The 22,621-nt window shown below is 43.9% G+C and overlaps 1 long non-coding RNA gene across 2 annotated transcripts; it reads right to left on the bottom strand.

Moving 5' to 3' along the window:
* Positions 1-2,978: 2,978 nt before the first annotated feature.
* LOC142107839 (uncharacterized) lies at positions 2,979-22,621 on the bottom strand. Of its 2 annotated transcripts, none has more exons than XR_012680021.1 (4): positions 22,575-22,621; positions 11,350-11,412; positions 6,514-6,786; positions 2,979-4,728 (listed from the first exon to the last, which is right to left on the bottom strand). It is a non-coding gene; the product is annotated as an uncharacterized LOC142107839 (long non-coding RNA). The 2 variants fall into 2 exon arrangements; XR_012680022.1 differs by lacking the exon at positions 2,979-4,728 and adding an exon at positions 5,208-5,556.

Genomic DNA, 22,621 nt, shown 5'->3' with positions numbered 1-22,621 from the left:
GCTCAGTCTTTGTATCAATCTGCAGGTATTCTTACCTGGTGTTTTAAAGGGGAGTATTAGGGTTCTAACGGGACTGTAGGTAGGTATAATCACCTGTTGCTATGACAGATCAACAATTACAGGCCACATTCCTTGTGTCACATCTAACATTGGCACATAGTATGGAAACACAGACAGTTGTTTATTTGGATGCAATTTAACTTTTCGCGGGGAAAATTGTCATCTTACCACATCATTGGGGCCTATGATCCACTATAAAGTAGAGACATCTGCCAGGGCCGTTTGCTGATCTTCCTTTCAGACATAAAAAGACTGCTGCAAACATTGTAGAGATCATCAGCGCAGGCTTCAATCTTCAAAAATACTGCATAAGGAGTAAAATATACAGCGTCTCTTAAATGTATACCTTTTTAATCAGTTTCCCAGGGTGGGGGAGGAGGATCTCCCTAAAGTAGTTATTGGAGATTTAAAATTTCATGTAACTAAAGTAGATTCTGATTTGACACAAATATCTTCAATATTCCGATTTTCTAATTCAGGGTTTAAGTCCTGTCGGGATTTCATTATCATCATCACCATTTATTGATATAGCGCATACTTGCCTACTCTCCCGGAATTTCCAGGAGGCTCACGAATTTCAGGGGGTCATCCTGAACTGGATCTGTGATTTGTTTCTGTATCCATTTCTGTTCTCTGTTAAACAACAGTTTAAAAACAAAATACATGCCACATCTATGCTGCGTAGGCTAGAGGCTAGGAGGATATTGAGATTTTTTTCTCTTATTCTGCTATGATTTTAGTAATTATTCACTATTAGTAAATGACTCATTGGGCCTGATTCATTAAGCAAAGTAAAGCAAAGAAAAATGAGTAAGTTTGCACTTTGGCAAAACCATGTTGCATTGGAGGGGAGAGGTAAATTTAAAATGTGGGGGCAGATTCATAGTTAGGATAGGTCATGTCCTAGATCAACTCTACATTTCAGTGTAAAAATAAAGCTATCAAGTATTTGTGTGCTACATGAAAAAACAGCCAGTATTTTCCTTGTGTGCAAAATAATAAATTAAATTGCACCCCTTACATTGTAACATGGTTTTTCCAAGGTTCAAAGTTACTATTTTTTTTGTTTGACTTTCCTTAACGAATCAAGCCCACAGTGATTAAGGAGTGGGTTTTTTTTCCCAGAGATTTAGGGCTCAATTCATGTCCACACACAACGTGGACGTAAGTTGCATTTTATAAAAAGAGCACGGAACTAGCACATAGTTCCGACTGTATTCAAATCCAATCGCATCTGAAAATACATTTCAACTTCAATGTGGGTGTAAGTACCCTCTGCCTAAACGTTACTTGCCGTATGTGGACGCACACAACACACTGCAGTATACACACATGGGTATGTACAATAAAACATCAGAACACATAAAACTTTTATTTGCACATAAAATAAAAATACCTCAACAGTATAATCATTTATATAAATATTTATTTATTTTTACATTATTTGCATAAAGAGGATTACAATGTGTACAGTACATACAATGCATTTTTACAGTATATCTTAGTTGCATTCACATCTGTGTTGGAACGCCCTCAAGCGCCATTTGAGTGCAGACATGAATTTCTGACTACCTAACATACACACATCCAGCTTTAGCCTAATACATTGACTTGTAAGGGGTTATCCTTTGATGGGGTAGATTTGCTCTATTATACCCAGAGTTAGTGGAGCATATATTTGTAGTCAGCAAAACACCTCCCATATATTTATAGCTGCAGCTCTTTCTGCGCTATTGCAGATCATGAAGGAATTTTGCAATGCTGCTCCACTATAATCTCTGATATATACTAGATGAGATTTATGATAATCCTCCTTTGAAGTATTTAGGAGGTCTGCATGCCTCTTTGAGCATTCTAGTACAACCCATCATTCGACATATAATAATTAATATTTGGCAATTAGTGCTTCCAGTTATATCTTATTTCACATTGTTTTTATAGAGGATATTCTAGCATATCTCACTGGTTTTAAAATCACTAATAATAGTTATATTTTAATTAGGTCTCATTCCAGTCTTGATGGGTTTGTGGTGAGAGCTTCAGTGGACCTTATTATCTCTTCTCTGCTTTTTGGTTTTTGATACTCAATTATTTCAGCGATAGGTGGCACCCCTCATGGTAAAGTATTATAGGATTTTGCCTGTATGTATATATATATATATATATATATATATATATATATATATATATATATACACACACAAGTTAACCCGTGCATGATACTCATGCATTTTTTTGTCAAATAATGTCAGTATACCAAATTTCAGCCCTTTTTGAGTTTTTTTTTCCACACACACTAAGAATTTAGCAGGTCAGTTAACCCGTGCATGATACTCATGCATTATAGTCAAATCAAGCTACTTAAGGTGTTAAAAACTCCCCACTGTCACCCCCGGCAACCACCAACCACTCCCAACTGTCACTTCTCCTTCAAGAAATATATAGGTCAGTGTATAACTCTGCCCAGCAGGTGGCGCTGCAGCTTATTTATTTTTTTTCACACACACACACACAGACAGACTAACACATGCCACTAGACATTTATATTATATATATATATATATATATATATATATATATATACATACAATAGTGGGTTATTGCTCTCCTCCACTTGTGCGATAGGACTATTTTTCTTCTCTTCTCTTCTCTTCCTTTACTATGATAAATAGGATATACATAACATAAGGCCTGATTCATTAAGGATCTTAAATGAAGAGGATCCTTATTTCAGTCTCCTGGACAAAACCATGTTACAATGCAAGGGGTGCAAATTAGATTTTGTTTTCCACATAAGTTAAATACTGACTGTTTTTTCATGTAGCACACAAATATCAACTTTAAATTTCAGTGTACAAATAAGCTATCAAGTATTTGTGTGCTACATGAAAAAACAGTCAGTATTTAACTTATGTGCAAAACAGAATACTAATTTGCACCCCTTGCATTGTGACATGGTTTTGTCCAGGAGACTGAAATAAGAAGTTTCTCAAGTTAAGATCCTTAATGAATCAGGCCCATAACCTATAAGCCGTAGATGACAAAAAAACAAGGTTTGCAGTCAATGTGGCATTTAACTGCAAGGAGCCTGTCCCCTCCAAATCAACACACCCCCTCTTAGGCCATTCCTAGTAATAAATGTCAGCATGCATATAATAATGTGTATGTGACCTGTGGCCATCATCCTTTTGGAAACTTAATACATTAACATTGTCAGCAAGAAAAAAAGCAACTTGCCCTAAGAAATTTGCATTTGAGTTGGAAATACATGTAAGATATGAGGACAGATTTGTCATTGTGGTCGAGCGTGTAGTAGATCACTTCTAAACGACAAAGTAAAAAAAAAAGCTGGTTTGGGCAAAGTTACTGTGGTGTTTCTTTCATTAATGAACAAAGGCCACAAGCTGCACACAGATGTTACAGCCATGCTTGGTATTCGAACTCATGATGCCACTTTTGTGAGACCAAAGTGCTAACCACTAAGGTACCTGTGAGGATCATAATTGGCATATATTTTTGATTAATAATTAAGAGTACTATTAACAAGCACTTTCATCTGTAGCACGCATGCTGTATTGTTGAGCTTTTCATCATCATCATCATTTATTTATATATCGCCACTAATTCCAAAGCGCTGTACAGAGAATGCACTCACATCAGTCCCTGCCCCATTGGAGCTTACAATCTAAATTCCCTAACACACACACACACGCACGCACGCACGCACGCACACTTCAATTTGATAGCAGCTAATTAGCCTACTAGTATATTTTCTGACTCTTTTTTCCAAAAGAACGATGCCTTAGTGGTTAGCTAATCCACCTTCCAAAAATGGAGTAATGAGTTCTAATCCTGACGCTCACCCTTTCTCTGTGTGGACGTTGTATATACTGTACTATATATGTGTTGATTATGGAACAGTACGCTAGGCATTTTTTTTTACGTTCAGGACATCATTTTAGAGCAGCATAAATTTTAAAGATTAATTATGCATATTTATTTATGCTAGCGATTTACATGCATTTGCAGGGACATGTGCCCTGTTCAACTCAAACACAAACAAACCCATCATACGATCTTTCTTTCATGTAGCAGAGTGAGAAGGTGTGTGGATGTAGATCCTTAAAAGCACTCCAAGGTCATTGGTTCAAGGTTCACAAAACATGTAAACGTCAAAAGGAACAATGAGGTTACAACTGTCCTGCATAAATACACTGCATTGCGTTTTAACATTTGTAAACAAACTCGTCGGACCTCCCACATTTGGCGTGACGTATCCATTTCTTAGCTCAACGTAGAGGAAGTCTACATTGCGTAACTTTTAAGTGAGTTATTTGCTTAAGATCCGTTGCATATTATATTCCGTTGCGTAAAGGACTGAAGGTGGGTGTGTTTTTCCACTTTGCTTCCATTATTGAATTGCGAACCTCTTATCTTTCCCCGTTTCTGCTTAAAGTACTCAGTGCAACGTAAGATGAGGAAAGATAAGATCTGATTGCTAATGAATGAGGCCCAAAATGTATAATCCACAATACAGCAGCAAGAGAATCAGTACCAGTGACAGTCCAGGTATCAGCACCAGTCTCGAACTAGGATGCCCCAGAAACTGAGGAGTGTCAGTCTTACCAATAAAGTGTTCAAGAGCTTCCCTGGAATCATTGAATGAGCCTAGAAATAAATTGTACAAAGTTATACTTAGGCGGGTGAGAGCCACATCAATGATACTTTGTAACACAATCAGATATTTTGATTTTAAAGGCAACGTCAAGTCAGTTTCTCTTAAACTCATATCCTCCCGCTGATAATGAGATGTTTTGCTAATATGTTATCCACTTTTCTAATCCCTTAGGCTGGTTACCCGGTGGCGTTAAGAAAACATCATTATCACTGCATGACAAATGTGATCTGTGTTTGACGTGCGCTGTGTAACCAGGACTCGTGGACAGAGGTCCATGGAGAAAACCCCACTCTGCCCCTTGCATGCACTTGCTGTGAATATGAGTAAATAGAACAGGCAGCGCTCAACAGACGCTACTGCGCTACCTCCGATCTCAAGCGGGTATGAGGTCACTGGAGCCAATAGGTGCTTATTAAGTTTTATTTTAGGGAATGAGAGGATGTGAGAACTACTACAGGATATGGGGTAATTTCCTGAATTGATAAACAAAGGAGAGAAAGACGGTCATTAAATTGGGTGCACTTATGGAAAATGACGAAGATACAATTTTTATTTCATAAATTACAAAAATATCTGCAATCCCTAAACTTGTTGATGCTACCTATTTGTCACGGTCCGGAGACTGGATAGGAGCCCAGTGGCAGGGAGGAAGGCTGGCTAACAGGAGATGAGATGGAAGAAAGGTCAAACAAGCCTGATTCGGTACACAGAGAGGCGTAGCGGTTCAAAGGTTGAGGCAGAAGTGTAGTGGAGGGCAAGCCAAGGTCGGTACACGTGTAGTATAAGCAGGTAGACAGGAACAGCAACAGGAGCAGGAGCTAGATCACAGGCACAGAGCACAATAATCAGGCACTGGAGACAGGAACTGGCCAGGCTTTTATAGGAAGTCAAGGGGTGGAGCTAAGGCATGCTGGAAGACCAGGAGATCACTGGAACTGATCTAGAACACTGAATGAAGACAAAGAACTGTCCAGCAGACAGAATAGCTCTGTCAGCAGAGCAGCAGTCCACGGAGGCAGAAGCCCTGGGTTCGAATCCTGACACTATTGCTGACATAAATAACATCTCATGAAATAAAACAATTGTTCTTTGTCAGGTGTGGCACGTTTTGGTTTATGGGGTTTGGGTAAAGACCCTTATAGGAAACCCTCTCCTCAAGTCATCAGAGGCTCTCTCCTTCAGGGTAGGGGGGGGAGCTGAAGAACCGGCCTGAGCCTTGCGGCAGAGATGGGCCAGAAGACCCTTGCCTCCTAGGAGGCCTTTTGGCTACGGACTATGGGGATGTCAAGGGGCCCTCCCTAGCTTCGGCGAAGTAGGACCTGAAGACCCTTTTTCCCTCTCTGAGGCCTTCTGGTTCCTGGGGGATGGGAAGGGATGGGTGATTTGGAGCATGTGAACATCAGTAACCAGGATAGCACCAACCTCATTGTTCTTTTCATTCATTAGTGGGTACCTCTATTAGTGTTTTGGAGTATTACTACATTATTAGTCTGTGCGGCTTATACCCTGTCTCTCTCCATTAATTTCTGATAAAACTGTAGATAAAAAGTTGAATATTTACTATTAGCACCATTAGGCTGTCAGGAGACAATGTCTGTCAAAACATTCAGAATTAATGAAACTGTCTGCTTGTCCAACCCCCCGGATTGCACCAACATTTCTCTAAGTGTTGGGGAGACGTAACTACTTTGCTAGGGAGAATTATGCACAACTGGATTCTAGAGTTTGACGCTAACACACAATAACCTAATTTGAGGTGTGAGATTGTCCTGTACCTGCAAAATGAGATTCTTTAGTCTTCATGTGTCCATATTCAAGGAAGAATTGAGCGTTTTGAAGAGTTGTCACCAGAAGAAGAAAGGTGCTATTAATCAAAAAGACCACAGATTGCTTGTCCTCGTAGACCACAGAATGTGTGGCGTTTGTTGGTGGGATGTCACAGAGAATATCCAGGTCTTTCATTACAACCAGGTGGACATTAAAGAGACTGGAACTTGGAGCAAAGGTGTGAGCCTGCCATTGTCCTGTCGTAGCCGGTAACCCAGTGGCTGCAATATAATAATAATAATAAATATATATATATATATCATGTCATACATACATACGGTATATGCAATATGAATATTCAGTCATAAGCAATGTTGGAGACCCCCCTTAAAAATCCAATGATAGCCCCTGATTGATGCATTGCTATGCAGGAACTATGTGACCATGCGTAGAGTATGTGTAGAAGCCAACAGTGCGAGAAGGTCTACACTAGAACAATAACAACCAATGAGTCAGGTAAGTTCATTGTTTAACCTGCACAATCAAACTGGTTGGCTGTTATTCAATGAACTTATAGCTTCATAGCAGGTGCCTGAAATGGTGGGTTTATCCTGAAAGGAACAAACACACAGTAAAATCCCCCAGCACACTGCTATAGCCAGTAAAGGAGCTGCCATTTCTACTTGTACATAAAAATGCAGAATTCTCACTTGCAAATGTATGGTAAGCCACCCAACCCGTCAAGGCGCTTCTGATAATAGGTTGGTCCTAACTTTAAACAGTGAGAGTCCCTATTTTTGGGTCATACATATCTGTGTTTTTAAAATGAGAGCAAACTTACCAAGAGGTACCCCAAAAACCCTTCAAATGACAATACAGCACCAGCATTCCCCATCAGCTACTGATACCAACATGCCTCTCAAACAAACAATGCAGAAAGGACCAGTAGCTGATGGGAAGTGCTGGTGCTCTTTTACTGGTTAACAGTGGTGTGCTGGGGAATTTTTTTCTGTCATGGGTTTAGTACAGATTGGCACTTCTGCACAATGTCAGGAGAGCATCTACCATGAGGCAAGCTGTTTAGATGCTGAGGTGGCAGCATTAAACCCTCCTTACTGGTCTTCCCCAAAACAGACTCAAACCCCTACAATCTATTTTGCACGCAGCGGCTAGATTGATTTTCCCTGCAAACCGTTCTTCCTACGCTGAGCCACTCTGTCAGTCTCTACCTGGTTGCCTGTTTTTCAACAAATCCAATATAAAATTCTTCTGACATACAAGGCCGTCAATAAAATTGCACCGACATACATCTCCTCACTTGTCTCAAAATATCTCCCTACTCGACACCTCCGTTCTGCACAAGATCTGCGTCTATCTTCCACTGTCATCACATCCTCCCATTCCCGGTTACAGGATTTTTTTCGGGCTGCACCCACTTTGTGGAATTCTCTCCCTCGCACAGTAAGACTTTCCTCTAGTCTTCAAATCTTAAAGCTTTCTCTGAAAACCCACCTCTTCAGACAAGCTTATAATATTCCTCAACCAGCATCTTAATCTCCCTAGGTTACCCTATTACCACCCTCTACACAGCTAACTCAAGACAACAACCCTCTGACCAACATTGCTGTGTGACTAGATCATATAGACCACTATATGCAATCTGGCTGGACCAATATATAATATAATATATATAATATGTAGCACTTACCCTCATGTATCAAACACCCATTGTCCCATACATTGTCAGCTTGTGAGCAGGGCCCACTTGCCTCTCTGTCTGTATTACCTAGTTTTGTACGTTACTGTATGTTCCCAATTGTAAAGCGCTACGGAATCTGTTGGTGCTATAAAACCAACTAACAGCCAGTTCCATCCCTGTCTGTTAACAGTTTGGCTTTCTGTGCTACACTGAACTCTAATAGTTTGCTATAGTTCAGTGCAGGACAGGAAATGGTGATATTGATAAGACCCAGAAGAGAAAGTTTAATGGGAAGTCTTTTATTTAGCCCCAGAGAAGGTTCTGCATATTAGTCGAGAAAAATGTAGGCATATTAAAGTTTTCACTAGATATGGCTCAGTTTATTATACTTGCCAGAAGAAATGGCTCTGTATATTAGACTTGACACCAGATACAAAGCAAAAAGACAGTTGACAGTTGAAGCTGGGATGCAGGCTTAAATGTTCTGATCAAAGTATGAACTAATACCTCATGTTTTCAAAATGCTAGATACACACAGATATGCAGTGTAAAGGATAAGAGCTGACAACTGTCTTTTTGTTTTGTACACATATATGGGCATTTATATTGCCATGCAGATAGTACCGTATACAATATGGGATATACCGAGTGCGGGCTTATTGTCATGCAGCTGGTATCATATACAATGGGATATACCAAGCTTGTTTTCCTCTGGTTTTGACACTAGGAGTAAATGTATCAATGCCCGGATTCTTCAACTCCGGCGAGATCGGCGTCTACAGCGCTTAAATTTAAAGCGGTGCTGCCTTGTAAAGGGATGTTTCCCTTTACAAGGCAGCGCCGCTTTAAATTTAAGCGCTGAAGACGCCGATCTAGCCGGAGTTGAAGAATCCGGGCATTGATACATTTACCCCTAGGTATGTGTTTATTTCAGTGTATTAAGCAGGGCCGGATTTACCGCTAGGCAACGTAGGCACCTGCCTAGGGCCTAGCAGCTCTCGTGGGGCCCCTCCCCCGACTCGCGGCACACCCCCGCCCTCCCGCTACTCGTGCGGGGGGGGGGTGCCGCGAATTGGGGGAGGGGGGTCGGGGGAGGGGGGTCGGGTGCCGCGAGTCGGGGGAGGGGCCACATGCGTCCTGGTATTGTGCATGTGTGTCCCCACTGCGTCCTGGTATTGTGCGCGTGTGTCCCCACTGCGTCCTGGTATTGTGCGTGTTTGTCCCCACTGCGTCCTGGTATTGTGTGTGTGTGTGTCCCCACTGTGTCCATGTATTGTGTGTGTGTCCCCACTGCGTCCGTGTATTATGTGTGTGTGTCCCCACTGCGTCCGTGTATTATGCGTGTGTGTGTCCCCCCACTGCGTCCGTGTATTATGCGTGTGTGTGTCCCCACTGCGTGCGTGTATTATGCGTGTGTGAGAGGCCTCTGCGTGCGTGTATTATGTGTGTGTGTGAGGGGCCACTGTGTGTGTGTGAGGGGCCACTGTGTGTGTGTGAGGGGGGGGGCCCAAACCGATATCTTGCCTAGGGCCCCATGAGGTGTAAATCCGGCTCTGGTACTAAGGAGTATGAACTCCTGCAGTAGCTAATATTACCAGGCATTCTGGTACTGGGCAACTACTATTGGCCTATCATTGCTGCTGTCACATGCGTTCTAGAGGCATATTATTGGACATTACTACTACTAGTGAACAAAATGATCAGACAAACCAAGTCAGTACCAAGAAGTCAAACTGAGTAAATTCAGAAACCAAAGGGTAGTCAGGAAGAAGCCAAGGTCAAGCCGGAGAGTCAGGATGAAACCAAATCGCATGTCAAGAGAATTGTCAGGACAAGCAGTGTTGGAGCCAAGAAGACAATGGAGCAGAATCAGAAACCAAAAGAGCCAAGGTCAAAGCCTATGAATCAGTGGAGACCAGGGCCGGATTAATCGGAGGTCTAACTGGGCTAGAATCCAGGGGCCTCTCGCATCTGGACGGCCCACCGGCATTCATCGGGTCGGGAGCGTCCCTGCCCCCAGGTCTGGCTCTCAACTTGTCAAGGAGGATGGCAGTGACAGCAGGCAGTTAACAGCATAACATTTGCTGTTAGCTGCCTGCTGTCACTGTAGCGCTGCTGCGGCCCCCAGTAATCTCCTTACTGAGGAGATCTCGTGAGAGTAGGACTATGACTCATAGGGGCATATTCAATTAGGTTTCAGGTCCGTAGTAACGCGCGTTACAGCGGAAAGTGCGCAGTATTGATGGTAATATGGTACCGCAATAACGCTGATTTTCCTACGCGACCCTATGAGGTGCACACGAAAATCCAAGTTATTGCTGTACTTTGGATTGACTTTGCGGCCCATTCCGGCGCGTTAACACGGACTGGAAACCTAATTGAATATGCCCCATAGTCTCACTCTCAAGAGATCTCCTCAGTAAGGAGCTTATGACGCGCCTCGGAAGCATACATGGACAGAAGAACGGAAATAGGTAAGCTCTCGGTGGAGGGGGGGGGGGAGGACTCACGGGGGGGAATGGAAATCCCCTTAGCCCGGGGGCTTCTCCATTCCCTTAATCCGGCCGTGATGGAGACAGGATAACTGAAGTGTTGGAGTCCCAATAATCTGGCACCTCATGGGTGTCAGAGTGTGCCTTATATAGGAAGAAGTAAATTGAAAGTGACGTCACTGATCGCCGACAGAAGAGTAGAGAGTATGCAAACCGGCTAAAGAAAACTATGATTGCATCCCATTGCTAGCCAACGGGTGCGCCCACCTGGTGGCAGAAAGGTGACAGTCCCTGAGTCGAGGAGGAGAAGCCGAGGTGGCAGCTGATAGAAATAATGTCAGATGGAGAGGACAACACACAGAAGCAGCTACATAGGTCATGGTCATCATCATCATCATGGTGTAGTTTTGTACTAGCTGTACCCATAGGTGGCATATCTGAGGAGTCTAATTATGTTGCATCTCCAATGGGCATCCTGCCCTGACATCATCACCCCCTTACTATACTCAGCTTATTCTTGTGCTTCCATTCTGCCTGTACAGGAAGCAAGTCTAAGATTCACAAAAATCTAGGTACAGATGCATGTACACCATTGACCATCCATGTGGCATCTATTTATATACATGGTAGAGGTGACAGGGAGGTTAATTTACCTTGTGGTGCACCAGTCAGGATAACAAACCATGCGACGCCCACACACAATTTGGAGAAGATATCTGCAGAAAAGAAGTCAAATTCTATATTTACTAACTTGAACAACATTGAGCATAAAGAATATAATATATCTATAATGAAATATATTTTGATGCAAAGTGATAAATAGGATTATTGACCCAATATCAGTGGAATATACCACAGAGAATCTGATGATCTATAAATAATTGATAAACAATATTGATTAGCATTGTTGCTCAATTAACAAGCACACTCGTAATCATATGAAACTCATTTAAATATTGCAAAACTATAGGACACCAAGCAACTGACTCCCTTAATTAAGAATATCATCAGCTACACAAGGAGCATATCATTCAGACATCACTGACAATAGGAGAGAAGGAGCGTTTTGTTGGGTTTTGGGGCAATTTGATGGAGAAGATACAAACTCTCTTCGTTTTTCTCACTGGACATTCTAACTTTTCCTTCTCTGTTTCCTCTCGTCTCTTATCTCACCCCCTGTGGGCTTTTCTGCTAATCCCACAATGTCAGTCTGGGCTTCTTCTGCTATAGAAGGAATAATGTTATTAACCACACAGCAATTAGTCCTAGTGTCATGGGATCTACTGAAGATGGTTTGGTGGCCCCAGTAAAATCATTGGACTCCCCAAGGTGACTTTCCTCCACTCTTCGTCCAACATTTCAAAAAGATTTCAAAACTAAATAAATTGCTGTTGAGTTTTCACCTCCCCTCACTGTTATATCTTTCTCTTCCACCCTCACCCCATTCTCTACACACGTTGCCCAACTATTGATGGTCAGACACAGATCCGATGTGTCCATTTGGTGCCGCAGCTGATCACATGGATGGACGCACACATACTGTAGGTCAACAGTGGTCATCCACTGACCTGACTTCTAGCCATAACCGAATATTATCGGATCACTCTCTCATTGGGCCACATACTTCATCTTCAGTTACTTATGCCCCACATGTACCCTCCTCTCCTACTTGTGGTCAACACCACCACCTCTTACTGCTTCACCAGACAATCTTGGTGCATCTGTGCAGGCAGTGCACGACTTTGACAGGTCACACATGCGCAGTGAACTGGGAGCATGGAGTTGAAAATATGCTAAAAATATATTTAAAACAAAAATAATAATAATAATAATAATAATAATAATAATAATACAAAGAATAATAAAAAGAATAAAAAAAATAATAATTATAATAATAATAATAATAATTAAAATAATAATACAGAGATTCACTAAAAAAAACCCTGTTTAAAAAATAAATAAATAAATGTACTCTATGGCATACTCTAGACTGCCATGGGCTGGATGAGCCTGGGGTCACATTTGCTGGTTACATTATATAAGATAAATCCAACAGCTGTCTATCTGTAGTTGTGTCCTTCCCTCTACATCAAAGCAGCCTTTACATAAAGTTGTGAAATATTTCAAACTTTTTTCAGAAGAGGCTTTAATTAACTTAGTTTGCGAAATAATCTTTAGACATTCATTTAACACTGATCTCTTTGTATCTTGTCTGTGTGACTGTCACGGGCACTAGGAGTCTTTACCCAGGGATCACCAGGTGGTAGGCTTACCAGAGCAATATAGGTGGTAATAGGGTACTCTGGTAGCAGGGTGATCACGGAACAGTAAATAGCAGATGATGAGATGCTCAGGAAAGTCTATGACTAGCAACACTGGTAATATGGAGGTAATAGTACACGAGGAACTGTATGGACAAGGACACGTGAAGGTAGTCAGTGGTCTGCGATAGCAAGTTGTACCACTGCTATAGTGAGGAGGAGTGTCCAACAGAAACGAGGAAGTGATGAGAGTCAGCGGTCTGCGGATAGCAAGTTGTACCGCTGTCTGGGTGAAGGAATGGAATCCAAGTGGAGGTATCCGGGGAGTCAGTGGTCTGCGATAGCAAGTTGTACCACTGCTAGGTGAGAGGATACTGGAACAGGTGATACTGGAAACAGGGATCAGTGGTCTGCTACTAGCAAGTTGTACCACTGAATATATATGTGAGGAGGTGCACGGGGAGAGACTGCAACACAGGGTAAACACGGCACCTTAACACGATCCACAGTAATATGCACAATATAGATATATATATATATGAATGACTGAACAGCACTGCAAATATGGAAAGTCTCTTGAAGTAATCCGGCACAAGATAGTACAGTCAATGATGGTAATAGTCTCAGCGGATAGTAAACTCCAGAGGAGAACAAACTCAGTCCAGCAAGGTATGCAATACACCAGCACAGTCAATGAGAAGTATGCATACCGTGGTTCAGAAGCAGGCAGTCAGACAGGAGTGCAGCGATACCTGAGCGGCAGGAGGCCGGCAGGATGAGAAGTCCCTGGATAGATGAAGCAGGTCTAGTAGGTGCAGCGCACAGGTAAGTAAACCAACAGGGACACGAATCCACAGGAATCGGTAGAACGCGGAACTGGACTCTTAGAGGACCCAGGAGAATGGTGATGATCTAGCAGCAGGATAGCGGATGAGACACGAATCCAATGTTGACAGGCGGGTAGAGACCAGCGGAACACAGGAAGGCGTGGAGAGCGGATCAGCAGTAGATGGACGATTAACGCTGGCAGCAGCAGCAGGACTCTGCGGATCCCCGGAGGTAACCAGTAGCAACCAGCAGGTGCAAATAGCGATGGAACACGGGTGAGCAGAGTAGACCAGGAGCTGTTGATCACGGAGAGTAGCGGATGGCAATAATAGCAGCAGTCTCGAGGAAACACGGGAGAGATGAGATGAAGACTGCAGTGCACAGGGGCAGCGGATAGGAATCAGCTAACAGTCACGATGATGAAACACAGACGAGTTGTACGCTGGAGACTGTAGTGCACAGAGGCAGCGGATAGGAATCAGCTAACAGTCACGATGTTGGAACACAGACGAGTTGCAAGCTGGAGGCTGTAGTGCACGGAGGCAGCGGATAGGAATCAGCTCACAGTCTTGATGATGAACAGGTGAGTAGATGTGGAGAGTGGCGGAAGTGCACGGAGGCAGCGGATAGGAATCAGCTCACAGTCTTGATGATAAACAGGTGAGTAGATGTGGAGAGTGGCTGAAGTGCACGGAGGCAGCGAATAGGAATCAGCAAACAGTCACAATGATATGAGATAGAGTTGAAGTGGCTTAGGAGACTGTAGTGCACGGAGGCAGCGGATAGGAATCAGCTAACAGTCACGATGATACAATTGATGGTAGAAGTGGTATGGGAACCACAGTAGTAGCAGTGGTTTGGAAACCACAGAGGTAGAAGTGGTTTGGAAACCACAGGAATCAGCAGCGCTGAACAAACGAGGAAACACCTTCAGAGACTCATGGGGAATGAGACTCCAAGATCAGGCAACGTGGTGTTGACCACAGGTGCTTAATATAGGGAGTGTTGCCTGATCTGCCAATTAAGTTAAAGGGACATACACTGAAGGGTAGGAAAGGGCTGCGCATGCGCAGACCCTCAGGATGGAGGACGACCACGGTTCCTAAATGTCCGGGAAGAGGCACTCACGGTCCGGTGAGTGACAGTACCCCCCCTTTTAAAGGTGGGCACAGAACGCCTGGAACCGGGCTTGTCCGGATTTTTGGAATAAAACTTCTTCAAAAGGGCAGGAGCATTAAGATCTTCAGCTTTGATCCAAGAACGCTCCTCAGGACCAAAGCCCTTCCAATGAACGAGGAAACGGAGGACTCCTCGCGAAATTTTTGCATCCAATACCTCAGTAATCTCGAAATCCTCCTCCTGGTGAACTTGAACTGGCTGCGGAGCTGAGGGAGGAGTTGAGAAACGGTTGATGATAAGAGGTTTGAGTAAAGACACATGAAAGGCATTGGAAATCCGAAGATTCTTAGGAAGAAGAAGTTTAACACATACTGGATTGATTATTTGAATGATCCTATATGGACCAATAAAACGAGGGGCGAATTTCATAGATGGGACCTTCAAACGAATATTTTTGGTAGATAACCAGACACGATCTCCAATTTTTAGTGGTGGAATAGCCCACCTCTTTTTATCTGCAAAAGACTTATATTTGTTAGATGTCTTCTTTAAACAGGTTTTGACCTGAGACCAGATATTTTTGAAGGTCTGACAAACAGTCACCACAGCAGGAACTTGGGTGGGCGGGAGGGCAGGAAATTCCGGAAAAGACGGATGGTGACCGTAGACCACAAAAAATGGAGTTTTGGATGATGACTCATGGTACATGTTGTTATGGGCGAATTCAGCCCAGGGAAGCAATTCTACCCAGTTGTCTTGATTGGCTGAAGAGAACATCCTTATAAAAGTCTCAAGATCTTGATTGACTCGTTCAGTTTGTCCGTTAGATTGCGGATGGTAAGAAGATGAGAGTGCTAATCGTATGCCCAAGGTTTTACAAAGGGCTCGCCAGAATTTGGAAACGAATTGTACTCCTCTATCAGACACAATCTCCAACGGACATCCATGGATACGGAAGATCTCTTTAATGAAATGTTCAGCCAGAATAGACGAGGAAGGCAAACCAGACAGAGGGACGAAATGAGCCATCTTCGAAAATCTGTCCACCACCACCCAAATAGTATTATGATTCTTACTAGGTGGTAAATCAGTAACGAAATCCATACTAATATGGGTCCATGGTTTGGACGGAATGGGTAGTGGTCGCAGCAACCCTGCTGGAGTTCTGCGGGAGGATTTTAACTGGGAACATAACTCGCAGGAAGCAATGAACTCTTTGACGTCTCTCCTCATTGAAGGCCACCAGTAATTTCGAGAGAGAATCTCAAAGGTCTTGTGTTCACCGGCGTGTCCAGAAAAACGGGAGGCATGGAACCACGAAAGAATTTTCCTCCTTAGAGTAGGAGGCACAAGGGTCTTCCCAAATGGTAGCATTTTGGTGGAGGAAGCAGCCAGTGAGATACATTTGGGGTCTAGAATAGTATGGTTGGAAACCTCTTCTACATCAGAGGACGTCACAAAAGCTCTAGACAGAGCGTCAGCTTTTTTGTTCTTGGCAGCTGGTTTGAAGGTTATAATTAATTCAAAACGGGAAAAGAAAAGAGACCATCTTGCTTGACGAGGGTTCAAGCATTGGGCAGACTGGAGATATGACAAGTTCTTATGATCCGTGAAGATCGTCACCGGATGGCGAGCTCCTTCCAATAAGTATCTCCATTCCTCTAATGCAGCTTTGATAGCCAGTAACTCCTTGTCCCCGATAGTATAATTCTTCTCTGCGGGCAGAAGACCCCGAGAATAGAAGGCACAAGGATGGAATTTTTGCTGTTCGGAGCGTTGGGAGAGAATGGCTCCCAGGCCCACATTAGAGGCATCTACTTCTAGGAAGAAGGGAAGTGTCACATCAGGCTGTCGAAGAATTGAAGCCGAGGAGAAGGACTCTTTGAGAATTTGAAAGGCTTGGAGAGCCTTAGATGACCATTGCTTAGGATTAGCCCCTTTCCGAGTCAGGGCCACAATAGGGGATGCAATGGAAGAGAAGTCTTGAATGAAGCGTCTATAGTAATTGGCAAAACCTAAAAAACGCTGGATAGCACGAAGAGTAGTTGGCTGGGGCCAATGTAGTACAGCATTCACCTTGTCTGGATCCATCTTCAGGCCAACTCCGGAAACTATATACCCCAAGAATGGAATCTGGGGCAATTCGAATGAACATTTTTCTAATTTACAGAACAATGAGTTTTTCCGTAGCCTGGAGAGGACTTCTGCCACATGTTGGTGATGAGAAGGCAGGTCCTGTGAGAAGATCAATATGTCGTCCAGGTAGACGACGACACATACATATAATAAGTCCCGAAAGATCTCATTGATGAAGCCTTGGAAAACAGCGGGGGCATTACACAGCCCGAAAGGCATTACCAGATATTCGTAATGCCCGTCTCTGGTGTTGAACGCTGTCTTCCATTCGTCACCGGAACGAATTCTAATTAAATTGTAGGCACCACGAAGATCCAACTTAGTGAAGATACGGGCTCCCTTGATGCGATCGAATAACTCAGTGATCAACGGAATGGGATACCGATTCTTGATAGTAATGGCATTGAGTCCACGAAAATCTATGCAAGGGCGTAATGATCCATCCTTCTTTTTGACGAAGAAGAAACCAGCTCCAGCGGGAGAGGTGGAAGGTCGAATAAACCCACGCTGGAGGTTCTCCTGTATGTACTCAGATGTGGCTTGAGTTTCAGGTAACGAGAGTGGATAGACCCGGCCCCTGGGAGGAGTCTTGCCAGGTAGAAGGTCGATCGGACAATCCCAAGAACGATGAGGAGGAAGACGTTCAGACTGAGCTTTATCAAACACATCAGTAAATGAAGCATACTGAGGAGGGAGTCCCGGTGAGGAAGATGAAATGGAAGATTGCTGTACTTTGAGAGGAATAACTTGGGAAAGGCACCGATGGTAACATTCAGACCCCCAAGACGTAACTTGAGGAGTGCGCCAGTCAATCTGGGGAGAGTGACACTGAAGCCATGGAAGGCCTAAGACAATCGGACTTGTCGTAACTGGAAGGATTAAAAACGATATTTCTTCATGGTGCAGGGCACCAATCTGAAGTGTTACTGGAGACGTACTCTGGGTGATGAGACCGTTGATGAGACGTGATCCATCTATAGCCGTCACAGTAATGGGTGTTCTTAACGTAATTACTGGTAGAGACCATTGATGCACTAATGATTTGGAAATAAAATTTCCTGCTGCTCCGGAATCAATCAATGCCTGTGACTCAAAGGTTTTGGTAGCAAAGGAAATCGTAACATCAAAAGCGCAGACTTTAGATTTCATAGAAGATGGAGAGGACTCCAGGGACCCTAACTTCACCTCTCCAGAACTAGTTAGGGCCTGGCATTTCCCGATCTCTTAGGGCAAGAGTTGAGCATATGAGTGGAATCAGCACAATAGATACAGAGTCTATTCTTGACCCTTCGTTTCCTCTCCTCTGAAGATAATTTGGAACGTCCTATCTCCATGGGAATCACAGAGGGTGAAACAGGACGAAATTGAGGGTTTGAACGAAGAGGTGCTTTAGCAGAAGTTGTTCTCTCAGCCTCTCTTTCACGAAATCTCATATCACGATGGCAAAGAGAGATCAGATCTTCAAGTGACGAAGGAAGCTCCTGGGTAGTCAGTGCATCTTTAATTTTATCGGAGAGCCCCTGCCAGAAGGCGGCAACTAGGGCTTCAGTGTTCCACTGAAGTTCAGAGGCTAAAATCCTAAATTGAATGACGTACTGGCCTACTGTATGAGATCCTTGTCGCAAACGGAGGATGCTGGAAGCAGCGGAGGTCACACGACCTGGTTCATCGAACACACTTCGGAATGTAGAAATGAATTTGGCACTATCTTGCAATATTGGGTCGTTTCTCTCCCACAGAGGGGAGGCCCAAGCCAGGGCTTGTCCAGAAAACAAAGAGATAAGATAGGCCACTCTGGAACGATGGGTAGAAAAATTTTGAGGTTGGAGCTCAAAATGGACTGAAGGAAACCCCTACAAGTTTTGGGGTCCCCATCGTACTTTGACGGAGTAGGCAGGTGAAGCGTGGAAGCTGTAGACACCTGGGATGGTACTGGGGAAACGGAGGAAAGCACAGGAGCCTCAGTAGTGGCTGTCACAGTCTGTCCAGATGTTCCTTGGGAGGTTAATGATTGATAACACTGAAGTAACAGCTGTTGGCGGGCATCCTGTTGCTCCACACGGCTGACCAGATGCTGCAGCATCTCTTTGGCGGTAGGTTCCGTATCTGGGTCTGTCATGGCCTGATCTTACTGTCACGGGCACTAGGAGTCTTTACCCAGGGATCACCAGGTGGTAGGCTTACCAGAGCAATATAGGTGGTAATAGGGTACTCTGGTAGCAGGGTGATCACGGAACAGTAAATAGCAGATGATGAGATGCTCAGGAAAGTCTATGACTAGCAACACTGGTAATATGGAGGTAATAGTACACGAGGAACTGTATGGACAAGGACACGTGAAGGTAGTCAGTGGTCTGCGATAGCAAGTTGTACCACTGCTATAGTGAGGAGGAGTGTCCAACAGAAACGAGGAAGTGATGAGAGTCAGCGGTCTGCGGATAACAAATTGTACCGCTGTCTGGGTGAAGGAATGGAATCCAAGTGGAGGTATCCGGGGAGTCAGTGGTCTGCGATAGCAAGTTGTACCACTGCTAGGTGAGAGGATACTGGAACAGGTGATACTGGAAACAGGGATCAGTGGTCTGCTACTAGCAAGTTGTACCACTGAATATATATGTGAGGAGGTGCACGGGGAGAGACTGCAACACAGGGTAAACACGGCACCTTAACACGATCCACAGTAATATGCACAATATAGATATATATATATGAATGACTGAACAGCACTGCAAATATGGAAAGTCTCTTGAAGTAATCCGGCACAAGATAGTACAGTCAATGATGGTAATAGTCTCAGCGGATAGTAAACTCCAGAGGAGAACAAACTCAGTCCAGCAAGGTATGCAATACACCAGCACAGTCAATGAGAAGTATGCATACCGTGGTTCAGAAGCAGGCAGTCAGACAGGAGTGCAGCGATACCTGAGCGGCAGGAGGCCGGCAGGATGAGAAGTCCCTGGATAGATGAAGCAGGTCTAGTAGGTGCAGCGCACAGGTAAGTAAACCAACAGGGACACGAATCCACAGGAATCGGTAGAACGCGGAACTGGACTCTTAGAGGACCCAGGAGAATGGTGATGATCTAGCAGCAGGATAGCGGATGAGACACGAATCCAATGCTGACAGGCGGGTAGAGACCAGCGGAACACAGGAAGGCGTGGAGAGCGGATCAGCAGTAGATGGACGATTAACGCTGGCAGCAGCAGCAGGACTCTGCGGATCCCCGGAGGTAACCAGTAGCAACCAGCAGGTGCAAATAGCGATGGAACACGGGTGAGCAGAGTAGACCAGGAGCTGTTGATCACGGAGAGTAGCGGATGGCAATAATAGCAGCAGTCTCGAGGAAACACGGGAGAGATGAGATGAAGACTGCAGTGCACAGGGGCAGCGGATAGGAATCAGCTAACAGTCACGATGATGAAACACAGACGAGTTGTACGCTGGAGACTGTAGTGCACAGAGGCAGCGGATAGGAATCAGCTAACAGTCACGATGTTGGAACACAGACGAGTTGCAAGCTGGAGGCTGTAGTGCACGGAGGCAGCGGATAGGAATCAGCTCACAGTCTTGATGATAAACAGGTGAGTAGATGTGGAGAGTGGCTGAAGTGCACGGAGGCAGCGAATAGGAATCAGCAAACAGTCACAATGATATGAGATAGAGTTGAAGTGGCTTAGGAGACTGTAGTGCACGGAGGCAGCGGATAGGAATCAGCTAACAGTCACGATGATACAATTGATGGTAGAAGTGGTATGGGAACCACAGTAGTAGCAGTGGTTTGGAAACCACAGAGGTAGAAGTGGTTTGGAAACCACAGGAATCAGCAGCGCTGAACAAACGAGGAAACACCTTCAGAGACTCATGGGGAATGAGACTCCAAGATCAGGCAACGTGGTGTTGACCACAGGTGCTTAATATAGGGAGTGTTGCCTGATCTGCCAATTAAGTTAAAGGGACATACACTGAAGGGTAGGAAAGGGCTGCGCATGCGCAGACCCTCAGGATGGAGGACGACCACGGTTCCTAAATGTCCGGGAAGAGGCACTCACGGTCCGGTGAGTGACAGTGACTTTTTTTTATCCATTCTCGAAAGTTGCTCTCCAGAATGTAACGTGTTAAACCGGCTTCCTGCTCAGGGAAACTTACATTCTGTGTCTGTGTGATCTCATCTCCCTAAACACTCGTATTTACTTAAATAACTTCAGCTGACACAATGACGACTTGTAAAACGGTGTGAGGGTTATTGTTGTTAGGTTTATTACCAGGTACACACTAAAAGGAATTTCTCCAGTGTGTTCCTAACCTAGAAATGATTTCGGGGCATATTTAATAAAGCACGATAGTGCTTTTAACGGGTCATTAATGTCCCACAGTGTCCTCCGCAAATTTATTAAGGGGGCATCGCAGCAGATATCATGGATATCTGCTGCTTTGCATTCCTCTTCGTTTTTGGGAGCAGTCACCATTCAACAGCGCATGTGTGGACAGCGCATGTGTGGAGGGATCACATGATCCCTCCCTGTCACTCAGCGCTCTCTCTCTGCAACTATCGTTGCAGAGACAGAGAGGGGATCTGTGTGCGCATGTCCAGTTCTTGGAACTGGACATGCGCAATTGAAGAGTGAAGAGAAGACCCGAAGACAGCGCTTCCGAAGAGGGGGGTAAGTATGATTTTTTTTATCACTGAAACAGCAGTTTTTTGGAACTGCTGTTTCTGTGCAGGGCTGTACATAAATGTGAGAAGTAGTTCAATCCTTATCATTGCGATAAGGATTGAAAACTACTTTTCACTTTATGTGAATATTGATAAATGTGCCCCTTAACCTTTGTCACTTTGTTACAATTCTGGGTGCATTACACTGGTCACATGGTTGAGGATTACAGCGCATCCAGAGAATATCAACATTGCTTTCCCTGTATCTTTCTTTCATAGTCCCATCACCCACACATCAACTTCACACGTTGTATCTCTCTGCAGATTTAAGATACATAAATAGACTGTATTGGAGCATAGTTACCAGTAGGTAATATTCTGCCATTGCTGCAGCTGCATAAAATAAATCCATATTTTACTATGTCAAACAATCTAAACAGTAGAAATTTTGCTGATCTGGCCAACTGGACCCTCCAACATTTTTTGGGGACCCCGCAATTCATCCAAAGACTTTAGTAGAACAACTTGTTTTAACAGTTTTCGTCCCACTAACACTTATAACATTTATGCATCCTCTGCATGTAATAACTTGGCAGCACTGGTACATATCAGCATTTCATGCAAAGTAAATCTTCCATGTTCCCCCCTCCAGCACCTTTTCTGAGCTCACACCCCGGTTCCTTATACCACCAGGATTATTCCTCAGCGTCTTATACTATATTATTATCATCTATGTTATAAGCAGAGAGATAACAATGTCTGAAATAACGTTACTGCTACAGGTGCTGCAGGTTGTTATATAAACAGAAGCAGGAAGAGATACAAAGTAACAAGTTGCTAGAACTAGATGCATTGTATCCTTGAGGACACTTGTACTTACATAGATAACAGACGTGAGGTCCAGACGTTCTGTTCTCTTTTCATTTC

This window comes from Mixophyes fleayi, chromosome 11 (genome assembly GCF_038048845.1).
Source record: "Mixophyes fleayi isolate aMixFle1 chromosome 11, aMixFle1.hap1, whole genome shotgun sequence".
In the NCBI taxonomy this organism is placed as follows: Eukaryota; Metazoa; Chordata; class Amphibia; order Anura; family Limnodynastidae; genus Mixophyes; species Mixophyes fleayi.
The sequence above is the reverse complement of the archived record's forward strand: the minus strand, read 5'-3'. Positions and strand labels throughout refer to the sequence as shown.